Source organism: Marmota marmota, unplaced genomic scaffold, assembly GCF_001458135.2.
Source record: "Marmota marmota marmota unplaced genomic scaffold, marMar, whole genome shotgun sequence".
Taxonomy (NCBI): Eukaryota; Metazoa; Chordata; class Mammalia; order Rodentia; family Sciuridae; genus Marmota; species Marmota marmota.
The window spans coordinates 1,876,723-1,890,441 of NW_026000211.1; positions in this window are offsets into that span (position 1 = coordinate 1,876,723).

Below are 13,719 nucleotides of genomic sequence, written 5' to 3' on the forward strand. Positions count from 1 at the left end.
TATAAGAAACATCACGAACACACTAGGCCCACCTGGAAAATCCAGGACAATTGCAAGTTCCTTAATTTAATCCTATCTGCAAAGTCTCTTTTCCTACATAAGGTACTTATTCACAGGTTCTGAGGATGAGGTCATGGCCATCTTTGAGAGGTCGTTATTTAGCCTGACACATCACCCCATACCATTAAATCAGAATGTCTGGGGACGGAAGCCAGGCGGCTGGTGATTTGTCTTTTTTGTTTTGTTTTGCTTTGTTTTTAAACATGTCCAGGTGTTTTGGGTGTGAAGCAAAGTTGAAGAACCATGGTCCTAAATAATTACCTAGTCTTTGGGTGACACTATTGGACAGTGTTTCAATATGATGCCAAGAGGACATGTGCTTGCCTTTGCTTTTGCAGAAGTTAAGAACATGGCACTCAAAATATTCTGTTCACCAAAAATATTGACTATTTTGAGTTAAAGGCACTTGAAAAACAGCAGGTGCAAGAAGCTCACTCTGACCGTCCTCTGTTCTTAAAAGCAGGAGATGAAATTTCCACATGAAAGAGGTTCTTACTATACCAGAAGGGAGAATCCTTCTTACTGTTAAGGAAGGGAAGAGGGGGTCAAGAGAATCCCTGCAAACACACTTGTTAGACTAACCTGTGTCCTTCTAGCTCCTTCTACACCCATTTAACTGCTCTAGCCCAACTCCCTTTGCCCTGTCCCATTAACTACTCTTGGTCCAGTTCAGTAGACAAATATTCAATTCCAACTGTTTCTGTGGTGGGTCTCCACTTCCATCTGAAGACTCACATGCCACATAAAACTTTATGTTAAATAGATTTGTGTGTTCTTCTCCTGTTGATCTGTTTTGTGTCAATTTAGTTTTAAGGTCCAATGTTCCTTCCAAGAAAAAAAAAAGTTGGGGGGGGGGAATAAAATTTTGTTTCCTATACACTTTATTTGTAAATTTGGGATGATTTTTCTAAACTGAAAAATTTATCAATAATCCTAAAACTCACAAAGCTATGCTCTGACAACCATCTACAACCACTTCTTTGCTTCATCTGCCCCTGAGCTGGATGCTGCTGTCACTGACTGAAAATGCGGCAAAGCAAATGTAACTCATTTCTCTCAGAATGCTGATGACAGTGGTGGGAGGCTATGTGACAGAGAGCCATCTGTCAATAGGACGGCCACACATACCTGGGGGCCGCTGATGAAGGACGAGCCAGTCTCAGGTTTCCACAGCCAAGAATCACGATCTCTGGACCATAACACTGAGGCTTGTAAACGCTGTTCAAATAACTTAAAATGAAAATAACATCCACACTCACATACCCGCCTGTCTACCCCTCAATTACGCCTCACAGCTGAAAGCAAACAGAGAAAGCCGTGAAAACAGTTGGTGACGACATACCTGGGGATCTTGATGAATCTCCAAAAACATAAAACCTCTTGCAATAATCCTATCATCAGTTTGAGCTTACAGCATTTCACCCACTGCTGATCCCAGAGCCTCAGGGTAAACTCTTCACTAGAGAAACTGGTAGTGAATGTCAACAAACACCTGGGTTTATTAGAGTAGCTCTTGTCTTTTAATTTAAACACCAGGACATTGTCAAAGTTTGCAAGAATCTGAAGGATATGCTTGAGAACTCTGGAAGGCCTGAAGAATGCTTCTCATGCTTAAGGGAGAAGGCTAGACTCCTCGGGTCCCCCAGATGCCATACCGTCACCTCTGTTCATGCGGGCCAACTTTGTTCTCTTTAGATATTAAAAGACAATCTGGTTGAACACTTAGTCTCATCAGTTCCTTGCCACTGGACAAGACTGATAATCACAACTTGAAAGAAACATGGACCAGGTTTTCTTTTTGTTTTTTGTTTTTTTTTTAAGCCATGATTTTCAAATATCTTTCAACCAGCAGAGCCAATTTTTCTAATTAAATCATACACAAAAGCCAAAATATGTGATAAAATTGAGAAACTGTTATCTTACAGTTGGCTTCATTATGCTTCTTAGGGAAGGATGTGCAGTTGATTCTAATTCCTTCATAACTCCACATTTGGGGACTTGCTTACTTGCTAAAATTTGTTGCTAACCCCCAAATCGATATGTGTTGCACTTTTGTGTTCATCTGCAATTCTGTATTCACCTGCAGAGCCATAAAAGAATTAATTTCATAGCTGAGGTTGAACAAGGCAACACTGTTTACCTGTGTACGTGCATGCATGTGCGTGTGTGTGTGTGTGTGTGTGTGCGTGTATGTGTGTGTGTGTTGGGGATTGAACCCAGTGCCTTGAACATGCTACGCAAGTGCTGTACCACTGAGCCACATGCCTAGCCCAACATTTTGCCTTTTGGTTTCATCCCACAAGTGTCCTTTCTATGATTTATTCAATGCCATTTCCCTTCTCCTCCTCTTCTTCTTGTCCACCCCCCCACCCCGGTTGTAGATGGGGCTTTTGTTGTTGTTGTTTTTGATTTTCATATTTTTGTTGGCCATTTTGCTGTTTAAACTGCCTTCCCCTGCCTATCACTGAAGTGATGTCTCATTTTCTTTAGTGCAAGAAGGCTGGGGTGTGCTTTGCACAGAAAATAAAGCTCCACTCAGGCATGTGTTATAATGCTATCGGCCATGAGTTCAGTATTGAGACAACGTTCAATATTAAGCAAGGTGTCCTTAAATTAAAACACACATAAAACAAGATTATGCCTTCATTGCTTGGCCAAAGTATTAGGAAGAGATTTGCAGGAACCCAATCTTCCATTTCCCTAAAGAGCAAAGATTCAGGACACGAATTCAGCGTTGGCCAGGATCTTATAAAACATAACTACCAAGGATAAAAAAAATTCATTGTATCTTTGTCTCAAAAAATATCTGAGTAGCATCTTAGTTTAGACGGTGAAATTCCAAGTGCCTAGGCAGAAATCTCATACAAGAGTGGAGTGGAGAAAGAAGAAAATGGGAAGGCAGAGGAAGGAGAGAGGGGCCACTGGTAGAAAGAAACATGTTTAACACTCCCAGAAAAGGGCCAAGAAGGCAGCTCCCAGCAACAGGGAGGCTGAAAAGATGTTAAAGAATGAGAACATCTAGCAGACTTTTAGGGCTCCTTGCCATGTCAGGCACACCTAGTCTCTCTGCTTAGGACTTCAGGTTCTTTCTTAAAATCATAACTTTTGCATGGACCTTTGATAGATGGTTTTTGTTGTGGTGGTGGTTGTTTTATTTAGTTTCCCCCCCATGGAGATCAGGAAGTAGTTTAGTTTCTTATCTTCAGCAAAGCACTTGGTAAAAATGCAGGACCTCACCCAGCAGCAAGAACCATGATAATATAACCCTCTGGGAATCCAAAGACGTCCTAGGAGCATTTTGCAGTGTTGAAGGCTTTGGAATTGAAACCCCTTGCCCAGGCAATTTTACTTGACTTTCAAAGGGCTGCCAGAGAGCTGTTCTGTTTGGGGCAGGGTAAGGTACAGAAACGCCCTCCACTATGTCCCCCACCTCTGCTCTGCACAATGGAGGAGCCAGCTAGGAACCTATAGTGCAATGGCTGTGTCCCATATCAGACGAGCAAACAAATCTTTCTTGGATATGTGCCCTAGTGCATCCCCTGACAATGCCCCCCAGGAAAGAGTCACAAGGATTTAGCTTCCCTGTCTATTTTTACCTGGCCACTCAGGCCAGAGCACATTGAAGAACCCAGGACTGGACCTAGGCTGGGGAGGCTCCCAAGCCACTGATGAGCGCAGCTCTCTGTTTGGTAACCGCAGAGCCCTGGAACCTTCACTGGTCTTCCTGCGTCTCTGTGGGATCCTGCTGGGAATCAGGCTCCCCACCAACTTGGCTTGTTTCCTGGAGGATGGCATTATTAATTGAATGAAACCTTCCAGCAAAGCTCAAGCAGGTCAAGATGTCCCCTGACTCCACACACATGCCAGAAATGCTCTTGCCACCTACGCCCTTGAATCAGCCAGTGGTAGGTTGAGTGGAGGAAGTGCAGATGGGGTGTTTTAGTCAGCTTTTCACTGCTGTGACTAAAGAACCTTACCAGAACAATTTAAGGGGAGGTAAAGTTGATTTAGAGGCTCACGTTTCAGAGGTCTCAATCCACAGATAGCAGGCTCCATTCCTCTGGGCTCGAGGTGAGGCAGGACATCATGGTGGAAGACAGTGGTGGAGGGAAGCAGCTCACATCATGGTCAGTAAGCAGAGAGAAAAACTCCAAACTCCAGATGCAAAATATATACCCCATAGCCACGCCCCCCGTGAACCACTTCCTCTGGTCACACCCCACCTGCCTCCAGTTACCACTCAGTTAATACCATTAGGGATTATTTCATTGATTAGGTTAAGGCTATAACCTTTCTCCTCCAACATTGTCCCACACGTGAGCTTTTGGAGGACACCACTTTTAAAATATAACACGAGGTGAAGGGATCTTTTCTCAGTGGACACAAGATTCCTCTGTACCTCCATGATGGGCACTGAGTAGGACAGAAACAGAAAGAGACAGCGGCTCCTTCTGCATTTGCTTATTTGGGGCCAAGGATTTGCAGGGCATGATTCAGCTTTTCTGACTTGCCAGGACTCTTTGCTTCTGTTCTGGCCTCTGGAAGCCAAAGACCCAGGACTCCTCATTCTATTTCCTGAGCCCAGGTATACACTGACCATAATTATATGTCCACATCCCAAGCATGTTTGAGTTCCCTTTATCATTATTTTTTTGGGGGTAGAGAACCCGGAAAAACTTGAATACTGAGCTACATCCCCAATCCTTTTGACTTTTTACTTTGAGACAAGTTCTCACTAAGTCATTGAGGAGCTCAGTAAGTTGCACAGGCTGGCTTCAAACTTACAGTCTTCCTGCCTCAGCTTCCCATGTTGCTGGGATTACAGGCACGTGCCACCATTCCCGGCTTATTGTTTTTTCTTACCAATTTTTCAGGCTGACACCGATTTTATCCTTTTGGGTTTATGAACCAACAAATCAGTTATTATAAATATCCGTGACAAGGAAAATTTACTTGCCACACATAAATGTATAGGATGTAGGTGGTAGCAAAAAAGAAAAATGCAGTGGTAAGATGCCAGGTTTCAGTAAGCCTTCCTACAGATTTTTACAAAGGTAATAAATTTGTGTCGCTTTATAATATGAGCTGAATAGACTGTGCAGTTAAGTATTTGGTCAGCTCTGTAAAATATCTATGAGACTCCGTGTTTGGCTTAGAAGACTTTAATTTAGGCAGAATAATCTGACCAGTAGCCTCAGATGAACACGGACTGGCATTGACCCAAGTTCTTCATATCAATGCACAGTCCCGTTAACAAGCTTTACAACAAAAAGGGGATGTCTCTCCAGTCTGCTCTTCATCTCTATCCCAGACCCAGCCTGAAGGTGTAAGTGTGTGGAATGGGGGCAAATGGATTGGAAGGTCAGGTTTAAGCAGAGAAACAGAGAAAGGTTGGGAGGTCAACCTCCATGGGCCAGGGTCAGGGGCCCTCAGCCCCTCTACTTTAGAGACTTGGCTGTCCTGGATCCCAGATCCTATCTGGTTGGGTAGGTAGCCATCATGCAGTTGAAGTCACCTGTGGGATTCTTCAGTATTCTCTGCCAAATGCATTTGTTTTCAATCAGATGCTGTCATCTGCAAAGTCCTTAGGTACCTACTGCAAGCCCCAGCCCTGTGTGGCGAGTGACCAGTTGATTCCTGGCTCCTGGCTCAACTGCCTGCTGGTGTGAACACCATCAAATTCTTCACAGAGTGGTGGTCTTGGGTGTCTTGTCTGAAGCAAAGTCACATCTTCTCAGCCAGAACCCCAGAGCTGCTTCTTGAGAAAGAAGAATACATTTTCCTCCCTCTCTGTCCATGACCCATTAGGGTAGTGACCCTGGATCACCAGCCTTTTCTTCCACCTCTAGTCACTCTTCATCACTTTTGCCTGAACTAAGGCCATTTCTAGCCTCCCTGCCGCCCCCTCCAGGGCAGCCTCCACACCCTGTCAGAGTCCTCTTCCTTTGATTGTCAATCATTCTTCCCCTACTAGAGAAGCTTCACATAGCTTCTGCCATCTATAGAGTAAAGCAACACTGCTGACCTAACTTTTCACTACAGTACCCCCAATATGGCGTTAACCCTCTTTTTTTCAAATTCATATTCTACTTCCCTCCTAAAAGAACCTTCCTTTTACTCAATTGTCTTTGAAAGTGGTACATATACACAATGGAATATTACTCAGCCATAAAGATGAATGAAATGATGGTATTTGCTGGTAAATGTATGGAATTGGAGAATATCATACTAAGTGAAAAAAGCCAATCCCCAAAATCCAAAGGCCGAATGTTCTCTCTGATATGCAGATGCTGACTCAATAGGCAGGTGGGGTGGGAGAGTGAAGGGTGGAGGTTCAGCAGATTGGACAGGAAGCAATGGGGGGAAAGGGGGAAGGGATTGGGAGAGACAGTAGAATGAGTCAGACATAACTTTCCTATGTTCATATATGAATATATGACCAGTAACTCCACAGCATGCATAACGATAGAATGGAAGTTATCTCCATATGTGTATGACATGTCAAAATACATTCTACTGTCATAAATAAAAAGGACAAATAAAAAAAATCAGCAAAATAAAAAAAAATGTTTTTATTTGAAGGGTGCTTAGAATATGCCTAGAACATACTTCTCTGCCTATGCCTCTGTTTACAAGTGGTTTTTCTGATGAGGGCATGTCTCCCAACCACACTCCCTCTCTGTAAAACTGCTCCCCATTCTTTCTCTAACTGATTTTCAAATAGTTTAGCCCAGAGTGACGTCTTCCACTGCTCTGAATTTACTGTCGGTTTTATGCATCTCTTTGGAGTTCCTGGTTCTGTTCAAACTCATCCCACCAGTAAGAAATTGGTGAGTGGGTGTTGACCACTAGAGGGTCATGGTAATGGAATCCTCTTGGGGCTGGCCCCCTTCTCCCTTTAAAGGGCACTCCTGGTATGGAGGAGAGAACGGAGAGGAAGTAGGAAGGTTCTCAAGTGAAGAAATATCTGGCATTACTCTAAAAGAAAGGATTCTTCCTAAAAGGCAACACTGTTTTGCTTGGCAAATGGAAATCCTCACTGTGGGGTGTGTGTGTGTGTGTGTGTGTGTGTGTGTGTGTGACAACACTGGATCATGAGCCAGATTGATTTCTCATTCCTGACTCAAGCCTCTGACCTTGGCTTCCTTGATGCCTTACTTGAAATAAATGATCCAGGCAGCCTCAGAGCACCATGGGATTGATACAGGATAAAGCCTCAAAATATGGCAAAGAGAGATCCTGTTCTTCCAGGACCCAGGCATGAGAAAGTCTCTTGAGCTGAATTCCAAAATGCTGCCAATTCTGATGCATGGTCCCCTGACTGGATTGAATGCCTGCCTTCTGACCCTTCACAAACTCCTCTCGCGACGGTTCTTGGCAGCGGTTTCCTCATCAGAAAATGAAGGCTTTTTTTTTTAATTTTTAAAAATAATCTCCTGGGCCTTTTTGTGTTCTAGAAGGCTATGTGTCTGAGGGGTCTTCGTGCCCCACACTGAAGTAAATGATCTCTTAAGCTCTCTTCATACTGTATTTATATTTTGAATCCTTTTTCCTATATCTTTTGCCCATACCTTAAGGAAGGTATATTGACTTTATAGTACTTTTTACTTATCTTGAAAATTAATAGGACAAAGTGAAAGTAGGGCAGCCAAATTGGAGTTTCCAGAAAGAACTGTGCTGGAGTTCATGGTGCCACTCATAGCATCTGAGTTGAGTTATAAAAATCCCTGGACTGACAAGGTCCCAGAGAAGCACATCCTGCTGAGACATTTGATAATGACACGCTCTCGTGCTTTTCTTAAAACCTAACCATAAAGTTAGAACACCACCAGTAGCCTACCAGAGAACCCAGTGTTTCTGCTGATCATTTACATTTTTGACATCAATTTTTCCTTTTTGATCAATCACAATTGATAAGATTATTTTTTTAAAAAGTAGGTTAGCAAGTGACTTAACATTTGCAGTTTGCCAATAAGTATTTTTAGTTTGGTAACTAAGTATTTCCATAACTAACAACCACGCTGAATTTAAATGTTGAGTTTAAAGATGTCATTAAAATTAACAGAGACATTTGGCCTATAACTGATATGTGGGTTTTCATTAAAACTTATAAATCTATCCTAGCCATTATTTTCCTTATTTCTGAATTGGTGAATCTAATTATATAGACCATTTTTTATCTTTCCATAACTTGCAAAGGCCCTTGATAATTGAGGAAGTGCTTATTTGGGTAACTAGTTGCAATCTCCCCACCTGTGTATTTGGGGAAATGTCCCCCTTTCAGTGGCCACAGTGGCCATTCAATATCTAAATCATATGGTCTAAATAGCCAGTTCTTTACCCTAAGATATATTTTTCTTGTTGGGGAGGGGATCCCTCTCTGTCCATAGACACTCACATATTTTGGGTTTTCTCATTTCCCTTTTCTGTGTATATATTCACAGCAGTTTGGCTGTAGTTGAAGACTTAAGATTTTCCTGAACATAGAATTCCCCCTGGTGAAGTCAGGTCACCCATGATAACCTCTTATAATTATAAAGCTAATATTTCTTAGACAATAAATTAGGGAACAGCACAGTGATTTCAAGTTGACCCTTTGGTTCCCCAAAAATTGTGTCAAAAGAGTCAAAGATGTTTGCAAACACCATATGTTGAAAACTACCATCTTCTGCTGGGTTCCTGGGGTGGGGAGTGGGGGTTCATTTCGCTATGTTGACCAAGCTGGCTTCAAGCTGCTGGGCCAAGCAATCCTGCCTCAGCCTCCAGAGTAGCCTCAGATGAACATGGGCAGGCTTGCAACACCACACATTGGCTTACAAAGGTGCTCTTTAATCGGCAGCTTTACTCAGCTGTTTTTATTATTCAACCCCCAGAGTACCTGGGGAGCTTCCTCCATCTCACCACTTAACCCTGCCAATGGCGGAGCAGATCACAGGTCACCACCCTAGACCCACCAGCTTGGGTGGGTCTCCAGTTCTGCCTAGCAAACACTTAGCCTGTATAACCTTTGAAGTTTCTTCCAAGCCCCAGAGGTTATGATTCAGTCTTGTCTTCTAATAATACTGTGCCAAATGTCTGTCAATAACCTTTTAGATATTATCTCAATCTTCATGATACTGACTCATAAACTTAATAACTCTTTTAATATATAAAAGAAACAAATGCACACTGACATTATTGTGCCTACCTAGACTTTAAGCCTAGCTTGGCCAGTTGTGTGACCTCTCCCAGGCGCAGCTCCCTCATGAGAAGCAAGGACACTACCTACCTCCTCCCACAGGTGTAAGACAGCTGGTTTTCTTTCTCCCCTTTCCCTGGCTGCCTATTAACCTTTGCTTTAGAGAGATAATATAAACACCAAAATAACACTCCTTCCTTCCCTCTTTGGGGGTAGCTCTGCCCCTCTGAGGATTAGCCAGCCTACATTCCCCTTCCCACCTGGAGCTACAAGAACACAAACACTATTCCATGTAAGGGTTCGTTTTTAATTGAATGGCAGGGGGCCGGCCAGATCGTCACACAATGAGAGGAACAAGCCAAATTATTCTCAGTTGGGTTCATAGTAAGGACTTTTGGAGATAAAGTCTGGTAATAAAGGAGATAGAAAATGGTAATGGATGGAAAGCACATCATAAATTCATGCAACTTCCCACATCTCCCCGAGTGAAGAAAACACTCATCTTCTGCAGAGAAGAGTCCTTGTGCAATCGGGAGCTCCTGTTCCCTTCTCCTGCTCTTGAGCAAACCTCAGGAAGAACCTGAGAGCCCTTATCTGCAGAGGTGTATGGAGCGTGCTGGAAAGCCATAGTGGTGCTGATAGGCACAGCCAGGGAAGAGCCTGGCCCAGCTAGGAACTTTCCCCCTTGCCAATTGTTTGGACAAAGCCTCAGAGGAACTCCGGGAATTCCCAGAGGAGATAAAGTTGTGAATGCCTTTGCTCAGGATAGATTTTCCTTTCTAAGTGTCAGCAAAACTTCACTGGGGCATCTCTGATCTTAATGGCTTCTCACTTTACAAAGCCAGGATAACTGACCAAAGGAGCCCCACCCCTGCAGACCCTTGCCTGTCCCAGTCACCACACTGGCTCTCTGAATACTCTGCTATGCTCCTCTCTCCAGGGTCCAGTTAACTGTGGCCCATGGGCCAAATATCATCAGCTAACTGGTTTGAAAAAAAGTTTTGTTGAAACACTGCCATGACCAATCCTACACAGTTGCTTTCATCCTACAGTGGCAGGTTGGGTACTGCAGGGTCACCAAATCTGAAATACTGCTTGCTGCCCCATGCTCTGTTCACTGAACCTGCTTGCATTTCCCTGCAGAGATCAAGCTCCTCTGGGCTCCTCCCTTCCTTAGGTTTTCCTGCTTGTCCATATGGCTAACTCTTCTCTGTCCTGCAAAGTTGCTTTAGTTGCTCTTGAAGCTTTCCTTGGACCCCAGATTGTGCTAAGTGCTCTCAGTAAAAAGTATGTAGATCAACTTTGTACTCTCAGGGCCTACACACGCCTGATACAAAACAGGCACTCAATGATGCTCACTAGTTTTGTAAAACTAGACATGCACTGTTACATCATGCTGCCTTCAAGAGCATCATCATTGCCAGTAAGGATGGACCACTGGGAATTTGAACGGCAAATGCACTAGAGCGTCACCAGGCCTAACTGCTGTCAGGCACAATGAACTTCCTCAGGCCCGTCTCAGATCCCACCCAAGGGAGTTCAATCGGTGGTATCTAGGGAGCCACCTTCTGATTCTTGCTTTCCTTATCACAGCCTCTCAACAGGAACCACAGGGACTACATCATAGAAGGCCCAGAACCATTGAAAAAATGTGCCATCTTCTTTCTTCAAGAACTCTAAGGGCCAATTCTCTCTTGGGTTCCCCAAAACAGCCACAATTCTAAGATCCTATTAGACACCATCTTCCCTGAAAATAGCCTGAAAAGGAGCCTTCTATTTTGGGCTAGACTGATAGAAATATAGCTAATGTGAAAATTGATTTCATGAGATATTCACCAGGAAAACGGCTAGGTATGGATTTCTCGGTGTAAAAATATTGAATGTGTGTGTGTGTGTGTGCGCGCGCACAATGATTTAAAAAAAAAATGCCCACAGCTAAATTTTACCTCATAGTGCAGTGTGCAATTGCAGGTTTGTTCATGTTTATCTAGTTAAATGATGGTCTAAAAAGGGACAATGCAGAAGGTAAGAACACACAGGTAAGTATAATAAACAATCTTGGAAGAAGTGAGATACGGTGATTCACTCTGTAATGGACTTGTGATCCAAACTTGATAATAAAGTGGGATGCTTGCATTATGACTAATTCAAATTTGACTTTTAAAGGAATTATAATATTTGATAAAATATGATCTTGTCCTGGCAAGGAAATGAGTGCTCTCATCCCAGTTTAAAATGATTGCAGCAGGCAGAGCTTGATTTTTCTGAAGCTACTGACTGACAACGATGCAGACATTAAATACAGCCATCCCTTGGCACCTGTAACAGGTTGCAGGACCACTGCCCCCAACAGACATCAAAATTCATGAATGCTCAAGTCCTTCATCAAATGTGACATACTATTTGCATTCAACGTATCACACCTGCCTTATAGTTTAAATCATCTCTAGGTTACTTATAATATTTAAGGTAATACAAATGTTACATAAAGAGTTGTTATTCTTCTATATTGTTTAATAAGTGATGGCAAGAAAAATAGTCTGTGCATGTTTAGTGCAGACGCAATTCTTTTCTTTAAATGTTTTCAATCCATGATTGACTGAATCCGTGAACGTGGAACCCATAGACTGTATCCATTCCATGGTTTATCCTTGCCCTTGCTCTTCTTTTTGCTATTTCAGAAACAATGAATGTTAAATCAGCAGGAACTGTACAGTTTGCCTAATCCAATTCCTTCATTTTACAGATGGAAGAACTAAGATGTAGAGGACACTTGCCAGAAGTTGTAGTAAATTTTTGGGTTGAGATTTGGACCCATATTCCTTGGCTTCTAAACTGGGGTCCTGTTTACGCTTTCCTGACCCTACCAAAGGTGGATAAGAGTGCTTAAGAGTATGAAAACTACCACAGTCACAATTACTGAGTTGAAGCAATGGGAAAATATGTGATTGTCCGGCCAGAAAATAAATTAACTCATTAACAGTATTTTCTGAGCATCTCAGAAAAGAGGTTAAAAAAAAAAAACATATGAGAAGCCAGGCATGGTGGTATATGCCTGCAATCCCAGGGGCTCAGGAGGCTGAGGCAGGAGGATGGTGAGTTCAAAGCCAGATCAGCAAAAGTGAAGGGCTAAGCAACCCAGCGAGACCCTGTCTGTAAATAAAATATAAAATAGGGCTGGGGATATGGCTCGAAGGACCATCTTCACATAAATCCATCCCAGGAACCTGCATGGCCATTGATACAATTCAATAAGCTGGACCTTTTCATATGAGTTTTAAGTTCAAGGATTTCTGAACCATTTTAAAAAGTGAAGGAAGCCCAGCGTAATTCGTCTTGTATTAATACAGCTGTGGAGTCAGCAGATCCATCCACTTTCATCATTGCTGATGCTTCTTTTTAATTAGTAGAATATTCTAATTTTAAATATTGTTAGCAAAAAATTCTCATTAGAATTCTGAAGCAATAAGCACCTACCAACAAGTTCTCTCCTTCTACTATCTGCTGTCTTTGCAAAATCACTTGTAATTTTATGAAAACTTTGACAGTAGCCTGTGGCCTGGTTTTCAGTGTTCTGTATTTCAACCTGACCAGACATTGTCCCTAGTGAATAATCCACTGCGCAGGGTGGGCAGGAGGCAAAGAGTCACTCCAACAGGGACATATGTGTTTTGGAGAAGAGTCCATTTTTTTCCATTGTTGTTAAATAATCCCTTGGTCCCCAAAAGACTCTGAATATTCTACTGGTCTCTTTTCTTCTTGTAATGCTAGAGAAGATTCTGAATGTAATTTATAATGAAGAAAAAATGCAGATAATGGCTCACATGAGCTTCTTGATGTTTTAATCATGGCAGTAAAACTTGACAGACTAAAAGGTCAGAAGTTGGTCTTGACTATTACAACAGCCATCTATGTGCTTTTATCCAAGAACGAAGCACCTTTAATTAATATTCCTCTAGGTTTCAACAGATTTAACACTTCAGAGTGTATCTGAGCCTGTAGCAATCTCTTCCTCATCTCCGTCCTCATCATTTTTCATTATTAGGGAGTTTAAATACCTGGCTTCAAAGTCACATCACAGTTATTTTTATTGGACCTAGATGGACTGAAAGTGCCATGTCCTCCACAGACCATTTTTGTTCATTTCTAGTGTTTTCTCCCTCATTTATTTCTCATCTTTGTACTCCTCTGACCCCTTCAATCAAAAGTAAGAGGGTTGGGTTAGATTATCTAGAAGTATTCATTAGTTTTTTCATGCTCAAGGAGTACATTTCTATTATAAATGCTAAATATAAATATTATTAGATAAACAATCTAAATTGTACATATTTATTGTAACAGATAGCTAAAATATATTCAGGAGGTTTTTTTTCTGTATACGCAGGGAGATTGAGAAAAAAAATGAAAGCACTGCATAAAGATAAAGAAAAATGAATGACAAAATCCATGATAGAGATCTGAGTTTGGGAGAAAATGAGATG